This window comes from Furipterus horrens, unplaced genomic scaffold, assembly GCF_987537825.1.
Source record: "Furipterus horrens unplaced genomic scaffold, mFurHor1.1.pri manual_scaffold_3, whole genome shotgun sequence".
In the NCBI taxonomy this organism is placed as follows: domain Eukaryota; kingdom Metazoa; phylum Chordata; class Mammalia; order Chiroptera; family Furipteridae; genus Furipterus; species Furipterus horrens.
Window position 1 is genome coordinate 30,988,112 of NW_028327173.1, and position 13,489 is coordinate 31,001,600.

Here is a 13,489-nt window from a genome sequence, read left to right on the forward strand (position 1 = left end):
GAGTTGTATCACAAGAACCTTTGGAATAAACACCTACTCAAAATTAGAGATACTTATGAAGAGATTAATCTGCAGTAGAAAAATATCTTTCTAGAGGAGGAGGATACAACCTTTCAAGTGTTCTATTTAGTTCACATTAATTTCCTCAAACACCAACTCTCATCAGTTTTCCTGAGAGATCCATTAGTGTCTCCAAACTACCCCGCTGATATTTTTCAAAATTAAATATGCCAGAAAGCAATATATTTTCCATGATACATATACATACACAGTCTTCTTCCAAAGTTAGACACAGAATATTTACCCCAGAGTGTAACCTCTGTGGTCCTGTTTCCTGGACTCCTTGAGTCTGCCAGCTGGATTTCCCACGAGGTTCTCTTGTTAGAAGGGTGCTTAATAAGGCTGGCCAGCAGCACACCTTATGACGAAGCACAAAGAAGCCAGGCTCTGTGTGGATCACTCTCTCAGTGCCCTCAATTGCTCATCTTATAAACTACCTAGTTCCTGACACGTTTCCAAAAGGGGGAAGGGGAAGGGGAAGGGGGAAGGGGAAGATAAAAAGTATTTGTTACATTTAAAAAAAAAGGGGGAAGGGGAAAGACCTATATCTATGTTCACCTCATTCAACTTCCTTCAGTGATGGCACAGTGATGTTGCTTAAATAGATAATACATGGACATTTGCAGAGTGAGTACAAACGCTGTTCATAACAAGGTCATAAGTAAAGACAGGAGGATCAAAAATATATTAAAGAGCTATCTATAAAAGATCTTCTGAGCACTCAACTCCAGTGGCAAAATATCCACATGACAAAGCCATTAATTTCCAAATCTCATTATTCTTACACAGCTGCTTAAAATGATGTGCAGATATGCACTTATATTTGTTTTATCCTTCAAAATCTAAAGATATAGGAAATCTTGTTAAAAAAAAAAAAATCAGACAGGAACTTGATATACTTTTCCCTCCAAAGAATAGCAGCTTTCAAGGCAAATTTCTTGGTATACAGCTCTCAAATGTATCTTCTATTTCTTTGGTCTTCACTATTTTATCAGTTCACAGCAAAATTAAACAAGTAGAAAGGCAGGGGGGTGGGTGGTGGGTTAAGAAGTAGTCAAAGAGAAAGACAGTTTCAAAGTGAAGTTTTCTTCTTTTCAGTTTTCTGTATTTCACTTGCTTTGCCTCTTTCTGAAGACAAATTGAGCTACTGGAAGGTGATATGAAGAATCTTCTACTGCTTCAGTAGAGAAGTCACTTATTATTTTGGATCCATTTCCATCATTATCCAATCATTAAGAGGCCACAGGAATCTAACACTGTAAATAGAAAGAAAGAAAAAAAAAAGCACACATTATCACGAGGCAAAACCATTATTATATATAATTATTAAAATGAGACAGTCAAAAGATCAATCAAATTAAGGTCCTAGGAGTAAAAATTCTTAAGTCCAACATAGACATTAATGTGTCACCACCTACAGCAACAACACAACTGTCTATAATTTTAAGGACTTTGGAAGAGTTACCTGAACAAAGTATGCGTTAAAAACATATATCCTTGCCCTGGCTGGTGTGGCTCAGTGGATTGAGTGACCAAAGGGTCACCAGTTCAACTCCCAGTGAGGGCACATGCCTGGGTTGTGGGCCAGGTTCCCAGTTGGGGGCGAGCGTGAGGAACCACACATTGATGTTTCTCTCCCTCTCTTCCCATCTCCCTTAAAAAAACAAAACAAAATACCAAAAGGTGCCAACATTCAAATCATAGGGGTGCCCGAAGGAGAAGAGGAAGAGCAAGAAATTGAAAGTTTATGTGAAAAAATAATGAAGGAAAATTTCCCAAATTTGGCAAAGGAAATAGACATACTACAAGTCCAGGAGGCACAAAGAGTCCCCAACAAGCTAGACCCTAAGAGGACCACACCAAGTTACATCACCATAGAAATGCCAAAAGTTTAAAGATAAAGAATCTTAAAAGCAGCAAGAGAAAAGCAGAGTTACCTACAAAGGGGTGCCTATAAGACTCTCAGCTGATTTCTCAAAAGAAACTTTGTGGTCAAGAAGGGACTGGCAAGAAGAATTCAATGCGATGAAAAGCAAGGACCTGCAACCAAGATTACTCTCTCCAGCAAAGCTATCATTTAGAATGAAAGGGCAGAGAAAGTGCTTCACAGACAAGGTAAAACAGAAGGCGTTCATTACCAAGCTATTATTCTATGAAATATTAAAGGGATTTTTTTCAGAAGATGATGATCATGGATGGAACTAGAGAGAATTATGCTCAGTGAAGTAAGCCAAGCAATGAAAGAAAAATACCATATGATATAACCTGAAACAGGAGATTAATGAACACCACAAATAAATGAACAAAATTGAACAAGGAACAGAGTAACAATTATCAGAGGGGAGGGGAAAGGGGAGAGGGAGAGAAGGGAGGTAAGTAGGGGAAGGGTTTAGTAAGGAACTAGTATAAATGACCCATAGACACAGACAATGGGGTGGGGATTGACTGTGGGAGAAGGGGTAGCAATGATGGAAAAAGTGGGACAATTGTAATAGAAAAACAATAAAGAAAATTAAAAAAAATAAATAAAAACAAAAAGATAACTGTGAACACTAAAACAACAAACTCACAAACCATCAACAACTGAATCTAAAAAATAAAAACAAAATCCAACTAAGCAAGCCAGAATAGGAACAGAATCATAGGTATGGGGATCATTTGGAGGGTTATCAGCTAGGAGGGGGAAAAGGGAGAAATGGGGAAACAGTGCAGGGATTAAGAAGCATAATTGGTAGGTACAAAATAGGGGGAAGTTAAGAATAATATAGAAAAGAGTGAAGGCCAACGAAGTTATAGGCACAACCCATGGACATGAACTAAGGGAGGTGGGATTGCTGGAGGGAAGAGGGGTACTGGGCAGAGGGGAGCAAAGAAAAAAATAATTGGGATTATGGTAACAGCATAATCAATAAAATATACTTAAAAAACAAAAAACAAACAAAAAAAACCCCTCATCTGAGGATTTTTCATTGACTTAAGGGGAGCTGGGGAGAGAAACACCTATTAATTGCCTCCTGTATGTATTCCAGCCAGTGATTGAACCCACAACCTAGGTGTGTGCCCCGATTTGGAATCAAACCTACAACCCCTTGGTGCATGGGACGATGCTCTAACCAACTGAGCCACCTGACAGGGTGAGGGTTTGTTTTTTTAATATAACCATTTCTCCAATTAGCTATCGAAGGTAATTCATAAATGCAAATTAACAAATCTGTTAGATCAGATTTTCTATCATATGTAGAACAGCTTGCCATAAGTGGTCAAAGAGCCATATAACTTGCTCATTTATTACCAGTCATCAACTATAATTATTAGTACTAACCACAGCTATATTCTTAAATATAAAAAGTCTGTCATAGCATTCCTCATATATTTACAGGTTTTTAGACAGTTATCAATTAAGAGACTTAAGCTCTGACTTAAGCTAGGTAAGAAGAGATGACACAAATACTTCTTTGACAAATTCCCAACTATCTACCAGGGGCTAGAAACTTTTTTGATATAAGAGAATGATTGCATTTGTGGGCAAATCTGGTACATGTTGGTAAACTCTAGAGGAATTTACCACACTGGTAATTCTGGAGGATATTACTTATATAATCAAATGGCAGCCTTGCTCTACTCTTTAAGTTCATGGAAATAAACTATCAAATTCACATAGTAAATACTTCTGTGGGAAAATAAAGGGAAAGAAATCAAAAAGTTCACGGGGGCTTCAGTTGTATCCATAATGCATTATTTCTTGAGTGATGTGTACATGACTATTCACTTGTTCTCTATACTTTTTATATACTTGTAATACTTTAAAGTGTACTAATACAACGAGTATATAAGTTAGGTACATGATTTGAATAATGAAATGTATAAGTTGAAATACATATATACGTATATATACATATACTTACATATCAATCAACCAGTGTATACACAGTTCTTCAGCAAAACAGAATAGTCATAAAAACTGACCTAGTACTAGTTATAAGACATCACAGATAGTTACAAAGAATAAAACATTCCATGCTCTTTAATCACACTGTATTGAAATTAGAAAATGAACCCTGGGTGGGTCGCTCAGTTGGTTAGAGCATAGTCCCGATATATCAAAGTTGTGGGTTCAGTCCCTGGTCAGGGTACATATAGGAAGCAATCAATGAAAACTTTCTCTTGCAGTTCCCACTCTCCTTCCCTTCCTGAAGAAAGTCCTGTTCTAAGCCATCAGATCAAGTCAAGCAAGGCAAGAATCTATCGGTGGCAGAGGGGTTGCTGCAGAGGCCCAGAGCAGATTGCTGGGGCCTACCCAGATAGGAAGGGTGTCCATCTGGGGTGGCAGATAGGGAAATATGTGTGGGTATGGCAGCAGCCCAGTGCAGGATGTCAGAGTCCATTAGGCAATGCAAGGCAAGTGTTCCAATAGGAGGGCAGCCTAATGCTGAGGGGGAGCCTGAGTGGGATGAGAAGGGCATTCTGGCACAGGGACAAAGCCAAGCTAGTTCAGGGCTTACATGCACCAAGGTGCCTTGCACAGGTGTTACAACTTGGGTGTGGTGAGGAAGGAATTCATTGAAGGGAGGATGTGATAACTGCAGTTTTGTCATAGTTTGGAAATTGATTAAAACGTAAAAAACTATTTGTTTTGGATAATAAAAACCTCAAATATAGTGCTCGTCAGCGACATATATTACATTCTAACTCTAACGGAAGTTAACAAATAAGAAAACTTTATGCTTCTTTTTCAATTATAAAAATAAAACTACTGTAAATTTGGAAAAAAGTATAAAAATTAGGAAAGAATGGAGTCAGATTTTTAACTGTGTGAGAAAGGCAGTACTGATAAAGAAAATTTCAAAATAAATAGTGACAAAATAAAACACTGAATAAATTTGCAATATTACAGCTACAACAGCACTTAATAGAAAACAAGTCTTAAAAAAAAAACACACTTTTTAAAAAGACTAAAAGCAAACTGAGCTAAGCATTTTAATTTAGATGACTGAAAGAGCAATAAAACAAAGCTAAAGAAAGGATAAGCCCTGGCTGATGTGGCTCAGTGGATTCAGCACCGGCCTGAGAACCAAAGGGTCACCAGTTCTATTCCCAGTCAGGGCACATGCCTGGATTGCGGGCCAGGTCCCCAGTTAGGGGCGCACGAGAGGCAACCACACACTGATGCTTCTCTCCATTTCTCCCTTCCTTTCCCTATTTCTAAAAACAAACAAACAAACAAACCTTAAAAAAAAAAGGTCAGAAAAAAGTCATGGTTTTTAAAATTGTAATTTTTTTGAAAAATATTAAGGAGACAAAATGGTAAAAATGTTTAGGAAAAAAAGATACAAATAAAAAGAACATGAAAAGGGGGAAAAAATACAAGATTAAGAACTATTATAAGCAAAACATTATTATGGAGAATTATATACCAATAAATCCAAAGATCTTAAAATAGATAAATTTCTATGAAACAGCAAAATTGGCAAATTAACAGAAAACTTGAACAGACTTGTATACATTATTATATACATCATAGACACTTAAATGTGAATCAGAAAACTACCACCCTCCAAGAATTCCAGGTGAAGAAGTAAAGTTGAATCTCTGCCTTGAATTTTTTTAAAGATTTTTATTTATAGAGAGAGGGGGAGGGAGGAAGAAAAAGAGGAAGAGAAACATTGATGTGCAAGAGTAACAGCGATCTATTGCCTCTCACATGCCCCCGGCTGGAGACCTAGCCAGCAACCCAGTCATGTGCCCTGATGGGGAACTGAACCGGCAACCTTTCAGTTCCCGGGCTGGCACTCAATCCACTGAGCTGCCTTTAATTTGCTCTTTCGGGCAGCAAAGAGGTTCCTGGGAAGTTGGTGAGCTGGGATAGGGTTGGCTGGCATTTGGCTCAGGTCTGGTGTTCAGGGCCAGACTGCATACCAATCAGCTAGATCAAACTGATTGCAAGACACACTCTGGGGAACACCAGCTTTTAATATAAGCAAATTAAAAGAAGCCAATGCACAAAACATTTCATAAGCAGTAACTGATGGAATGTGGGGGTAAAGAAAAAACATAGGCTCATACTCTGGTTTCTAGCTGTGCAACTAGGTAGATATCCTTCCTATAATTTATTGAAATAGGAAGTAAATGCTGACTTGTTACTGTTCCTTCAGTGCAGTGCAGAGTTGTTTTTATATATTGATAGGTCTACATCTGCAGCCCCCAGTAATAAATGCATGATGACAATGTCCTTGTTAATATGTTCTTATGGAAAAATACCAATCAAAACAAGTTTCCTTATCAAAAAGACGTAATTGTTTGCTACATACTTTTTGTCTTAAGAATTCTAGTTTAAACACAGAAAACTTTAAATTCAAGGCAGAAAAATGAATTACCCAGTGGTTATGAAACTCTTAGACTTGAAGAAAAATGTCTCAAATTTAACTGTAAACAGTTCCCCATTTCAAAATCCACCAGGTATCTTCTCAGTCTTCCCAGTAGAGGCAGTGATTATGGAGGAAATACTAACTGGCAATGCTAGCTGGTGTGAAAGTACTAAAACTGTCATATATCCCTCAGCAACTACTTACTGACCATTGTCAATATACTCCAACATCTAGGGTGTAAAGTTATGTATGTTATATGCAAAAATGTAGAATACGTGTATAGAGATGAACGACAAATGGAAGTGTTTAATAAAAGGAAATAAAAGAAAAAAGAGGACAGATAATTTTATAACATTTTACAAAAACAATTTTTAAAAAATCCTCACCAAAGGACTTTTTTAAAAAATTGCTTTTATAGAGAGGAAGGGAGAAAGATAAAACACTGATTGGTTGCCTCCTATATCCATCTAGACCTGGGATCAGATCTGCAACCTATGTACACGCCCTGACTGGGAACTGAACCCATAACTGAATGGGATGATGCTCCAACTGAGCCATACCAGCCAAGGCTTGTTTTTTTTTTTTACAAAATTTATAACGTTCATTGGTGATGTCTTTCGGGGCTGTAACCATTTTTATAGAGAGCAGCTTTTGAGAAAAATAAATACTTAACTTAAAATTCTCTTAGAATTTTTAGAAAACATTACATAAAACTAGGTTGGAGGGGCAATAAAGATAAAAAATTTAAATGTGACATGTTAAATACGTGGTCTGAAGCTGAGAGAGGTCTGCTCTAGAGATAGAATTTTGAGAACTGTCAATATAGTGTAGCTGTTTCAAGTCAGAAGACATGAGATGTAGGGAGACTATAAAGTTAGGCGTTTCTAAGTCCTGTGTATCCCATCTCTTAGTTTCACTTCTACTTATCATTCCACGTTCCAATTACTCTCCAATAAAAAAAATTGGTTCTACAGACATTATCTGTCTCTTCCACCCTCTCTGCCTCAGCCTCTTCTCTTGGCTGCCAGATCATTCTTCCTAAATTCAGGCTCAAATTATATCATTATCCTGCTCAGATAATGTCTGGCTTCCTACCAACTACAGAATAGGATTTAAATTCCTTGATCTGATAGTTAAGAAATAAGCCTTTCCTCACAAAGTAATCTCCCCTTCTGAAATCCTCAAAGTACTTTCATTGTCGTCCCTGGCTGGTTTGGCTCAGTGGATTGAGCGTCGGCCTGCGAGCTAAGTGTCGCTGGTTCGATCTTCCAGTCAGGGCACATCAGAGAAGGAAAACTCTGACTCCAAAAAACCTCCGCTGCCTTGCGGCATACCTCTTCAGGGGAAAGGCTAAGGGAGTAAACCCCGACAGAAAATCCGGAGCCGGAGTCCCTAAGGCGGTTTGACGTTGTAGTCAACACCGGCAACTCCTGCGGCGCACCTGAAGCCAAGCTGTATTGACTCCGTCTTTCCCTTGGACCCTTCAGCTGCGAAGAGAGGGGGGGTCTGCTGCATGGGCAACAGCAGACCCTCCATATCACCCTGCCCAGGCTCTGTAGCTTCAGCTTCACTGGAGAGGACACTCCAGCGTCATCGCAAGATGTCGATTCAACACGGGAGGAGACAGATACCGTGTCACTCCTGAGTCGGACTGCACAGCCATTCTCGGCGGTGCAGATAGACTCTTAAGAAGCTACACCATCGTCTCTCGAGACGGACGGCTGCCGACTTTCATTGTCGGCCTGCGAGCTAAGTGTCGCTGGTTCGATCTTCCAGTCAGGGCACATCAGAGAAGGAAAACTCTGACTCCAAAAAACCTCCGCTGCCTTGCAGCATACCTCTTCAGGGGAAAGGCTAAGGGAGTAAACCCCGACAGAAAATCCGGAGCCGGAGTCCCTAAGGCGGTTTGACGTTGTAGTCAACACCGGCAACTCCTGCGGCGCACCTGAAGCCAAGCTGTATTGACTCCGTCTTTCCCTTGGACCCTTCAGCTGCGAAGAGAGGGGCGGTCTGCTGCATGGGCAACAGCAGACCCTCCATATCACCCTGCCCAGGCTCTGTAGCTTCAGCTTCACTGGAGAGGACACTCCAGCGTCATCGTAAGATGTCGATTCAACACGGGAGGAGACAGATACCGTGTCACTCCCGAGTCGGACTGCACAGCCATTCTCGGCGGTGCAGATAGACTCTTAAGAAGCTACACCATCGTCTCTCGAGAGGGACGGCTGCCGACGACTTTCATTGTGATGTCCAGTGCATTTAACACTTGCTTCTTCCAGGATAGTTACAAATGTTGACTTCCAGCAGACCAAAAACTTGCTGCTTCTAGAATCCTACCTCGTCCTTCTTTAAAACTCACACAGCATCTAGCATTGTGCCTTCTATTAGTAAGGATTCAAAGGTTTAATAAATTAATCTTATAAGTTATAATAAAACAAGGATGCAGAGAAACTGGAAACCTCATACATCGTTGGTAGAAATATAAAATGGTGCAGCTGCCGTGCAAAATGCTTGATGGTTCCTCAAAAAGTCAAATATAGTTACCATATGACCTAGCATTTCCACTCCTAGGTATATATATCCAAGAGAAATAAAAACATGCGTCCATACAAAAACTTCTAAGTGACTATTCATAGCACCTTTAGTCATATTAGCCACAAAGTTAAACAACCCATTCATATGTGCATCAACAGATGACTACATAAACAAAATGTGGTATATCTATAATGGAATATTATTCAGCTATAAAAAGGAATGAAGTACCAATACATACTACCACACAGATGAACTTGAAAACATGCTAAGTGAAAAAAGCCAGATACACAAAATACATATATTCCATTTTTATGAAATAGCCAGTCCAGAGACAGAAAACAGATTAGTGGTTGCTAGGGGAGAGGAAGTGTGATTTCTGAATGCATATGAAGTTTATGTTTGGGATAATGAAAACGTTCTGGAATACACAGTGGTGATAATTACAAAACATTGTGAATGTACTTAAAGTCACCAAACTGTATACTTTAAAATGGTTATGATGGTAAATCTTATGTGTATTTTGTCACAATTAAATAATTATACATGTCAGAACTGCCTGTATCTGAATACCTGATCCAATCATTCATAAACATTTCTCAAATAATCAACCTTTTCAAAACTTATGACTTACTGGGCATTTCACATATGCCCAGATAATCAATGAGGTACTTCACAATATGGCCTAATTTTACACCTTATAATTAAGCTTATACTTCTAGGAGAGGATGTCCCTGCCAAGCACCTTATCTCAATCTCCTCTACCTTAGGTTCCCTGTACCACTCTACCTTGTATTCTTATCTCAATCACTCTCATTTTCTCCACAGTCCAATATTGTCACCATCTATCACACTACTGGTACCTATAGCCTCTATCTACTCTGGTTTCACTCAACTAACAAAAACAAAAAACCCGAGAACCTACACCCACTTCTCCCCCAACTTCAAGGAAAACTTGAGTCTGTATTTCCCTGTAGGTATTTATGTTCATTTCCCTGTAACCTTTCTTAATAAAAGTTCTACAGAGAGCAGTGTACTCTTAAGTGTCATTTTCTCACCCCTCAATTCATAGCAAATTACTTCTCCCCACATAAATACAATAATTCAGAAGCTACCTCTGTAACACCACTGAGGTTTTGGCTCTAATACAGATTACAAAAAAAAAAAAAAAAACCTATGGAAAACCCCCAAAACTATGCAGTGTCTAATTTTTAACTACTCTTGTTTTGGCTATTATATAACTTTGAAAATTGGGACTACTGAGGAGAAAACCAGGATATGGGAACCCAGAAGCTCAGCAGAAGTGCATTTTAAGGTAGGGGTGACCAGCTATATCAAGTGCTACTAAATCAGGTGTAAGATTGAGAACTGACCACTGGATTTAGCAACATGGAAGTTAACCAGTGACCATGTTGGATAGGGGCAGTGTTGAAAGCCTGATTTGGATGGGTTCTAAAGGGAAGGAATTGTAGACTGCAATGATAGACAACTCCATTGAGTGCTGTAGAACAGAGAAATGGGGTAGTGGCTAGAAGGAGACATGAGGTCAAAAGTTTTTTGGTACACTGATGGGAATGACCTAGTAAAGAAGAAAAAACCTTATGTAGTTGATAAAGCAGAAAACTACTGAACAATGGCGTTGAGAGGCGAGGAGTGGGATCTGATAAACCAGCAGACATCTGCCTTCAGTAGGTTTGTACACACTTCATTTACAGTAACAGCACGGAAGGCAGAATATCTAGGTACTACTACAATGAGAGCTTAGAATGTCTATTCTGATTGCTTCTATCTTCTCGATGAGGTGGAAACAAGGTCTTCAGCTAAGAGTGAGGATGGAAGGTGGGGCAAAGGGGAGAGCAGGTTTGAGAAGAGTAAGGATATGAAATGAGAACTGGAGAGTAAATGAACTATTAATAAGTACACTAGTTTCCCACCACACTAAGGGCCCACACCTGTAAATTATCATGAATTTAAAGTGAGAAAAGTTAGCATAGTTCTGTAGGTTGAATCACCTAGTCCATCACTATGTACTCTCCGAAGTCACTGGTTCTTTTCTTGAAGACCTGTACCCAATTCCCAAAACTCCAATTCCAGTAAGATACAAACCTTGTTTACTCTGTTCATCACCCATGAAGTTGGGAGTGGTTGAAGAAATACACAAAATCATGCTTGTAAACACTTCTATTCTCCATAACAAAAAACCATGACCAATACACTCTCAAAAGTCAGAAACTTGGGACTAACCATCCTCAAAGGGTTACACCTGTTCACATGTATCACATGTACCTGGGCCAACCCCATCTTAAAATCTATTCTCTTGGTTTCCATGACATTATAACACTAGAGCAGTAGTTTTCAGATTTGGATTGCATCAAGGTATAAAATTTCAAAATGTTTCGATGATACAGGTTGACGATTTTATTTGGATGCGCAGAACATTAGGAGAACAACTCATTTAAAAAAAGAAAAGAGCCCTGCCTGGTGTGGCTCAGTGGATTGAGTGCCAGCCTGCGAACCGAAGTGTCACATGTTCAATTCCTGGTCAGGGCACATGCCTGGGTTGCAGGCCAGGTCCCCAGTTAGGGGTGCATGAGAGGCAACCACACATTGATGTTTCTCTCCCTCTCTTCCCCTCTTTCTAAAAATAAATAAAATCCTAAAAAGAATAAAAAAGAAAAGAAAAACTGCCATCCATACACTGATGATAACCACAAGGGGCTGGGGAAATGTCAGAGAACAGCATGAGCGGTAATGACTGCATGAAGATATCCTGGTCCTATCCCTGACCTGGGATCACTTCTTTTCTTTTTCTTTTGCTCTGTAAATATAACAGTTACTGAAAAGCTTTGATGAGTACTTTTCATATTTCTCTGGAATCTCTTTATCATCACATTCATTTTAAAGTCGTCAGTTCTCAACTCTTAAGTGGGTGACTTCAATTCCTGCTTCACGAAGCTTTTTATTATATACATACCTATATTCAAGAATTCACACTGCATTACTTTTACTTATTTACATAGTTATCATACCTACAAATGAGGAGCACTTTGTAGGGATCAATAGTAAATCAGATAATCTCTTAGGACACACATGATGCCAGTTAAATATTAAAAGGGATGCTGACAAGTCTATCAATTAGTATCTCTTTTATATGAACTGTTTTTAAGAGCTCTCCTTATAACATTCCTTAAACTACAGAGCCCAAGACTGTAACTCCTGCTTATCTTCAGATAGACACTGTCCCTCATATTTCCTTTCCAAATCTCATGAACTGAATACTCCTTATGTTTAAATGTCTACCACTTTCATTTCCTCTAAAGGATAGTAACCCTACAAGAGTATATACTCATTCCCTGTCTGTATAGCAGTTTCCCTACTAAGTCCTCAATAAGGAAAACTCTAGGGTTACTGGCCTGCTACTCAGTTTTTAAATTCTCACATTTCAGCATGAAAAGAGCCCCGAGTAGTTTTCTGCCTTAGCACTTCTTTTATTTAAAAATTTTTTAAAAATGTACTTATTTTTAGAGAGAGGGAAATGGAAGGAGAAAGACTGGTTGTCTCTTGTGTGCCCCCAACTGGGGACCTGGCCCACAACCCAGGCACGTGCCCTGACCGGAACTGAACCAGTGACCTTTTTCAGTTTGCAGGCTGGCGCTCAATACACTGAGCTACCGGCCAGGGCTATTTTATTTTACTTTTTAAAAAGATATTATTTACTTACTTTTTAGAGACACAGGAAGGGAGAGAAACACTGATGTGAGGGAGAAACATCGATTGGTTGCATGCCCCAACCCAGGCAATGTGCCTGGACCAGGAAACAAATTGGTGGCCCCTGGCTTTGTGGGACGATGCCCAATCAACTGAATCACAATGGTCAGGGCTACCTGACTATTTATTTTAATTTCAGAGGAGAAAAACTCCTATTTAAGAAGTCATAAAGGACATAAAATGTGAACAGGAATGAATCAAAAGAGGACACAAAGACACTATTAAGATTTTTTCCACTATAGCATTTTCAAATTAAGAAAATACTTAATACCATAGTTATTAACATTGAGAAGTGAAGTCTGCTATTAACATGACTGGGGTCCAATAAACAAACAAAAAATTCTATTTCTAGTACAAACTTGATGATAACAAACTTACCTGTCACAAAATATAACTAAAAATTTTATACATTACCTTGCCCATAAGAGATATGCATGTGAGATGCAAGTACTCTGAAATAATATAAAGCACTACAGAAAACATTACCGTGAAATCATTCAGCAATTCCTACTTTAAAAACTGGCGTCAAATCATCAGATACTACTTCACACCTGCTAACCTGGCAAACACAATTTCTGTACTGATCTAGATTAGATGCAAAGCAACAAGGAATTCTCATACAGTGCAGGTGGAAGTGGAAACCTCTACAACTACTTTAGAAAACAGTCTGGCAAATACAAAGCTGAAGCCATGAAACCTCAATGACCCACCAATCACACATGAACACAAGACAAAATGCCCAGGACTTTCTCCAGATAGTTTTA

General features: G+C 39.0%; 1 protein-coding gene across 2 annotated transcripts in view; it reads right to left on the minus strand.

Annotated features, from left to right (window-relative positions):
• GPBP1L1 (GC-rich promoter binding protein 1 like 1) overlaps positions 1-13,489 on the minus strand; it is a 45,877-nt gene that overhangs the window by 25,440 nt on the left and 6,948 nt on the right. For both annotated transcript variants that reach the window (XM_090269362.1, XM_090269361.1), the window contains exon 2: positions 305-1,316. The gene's annotated coding sequence lies outside the window, so the exon portion shown is untranslated. The remainder of the gene's footprint in view (positions 1-304; positions 1,317-13,489) is intronic.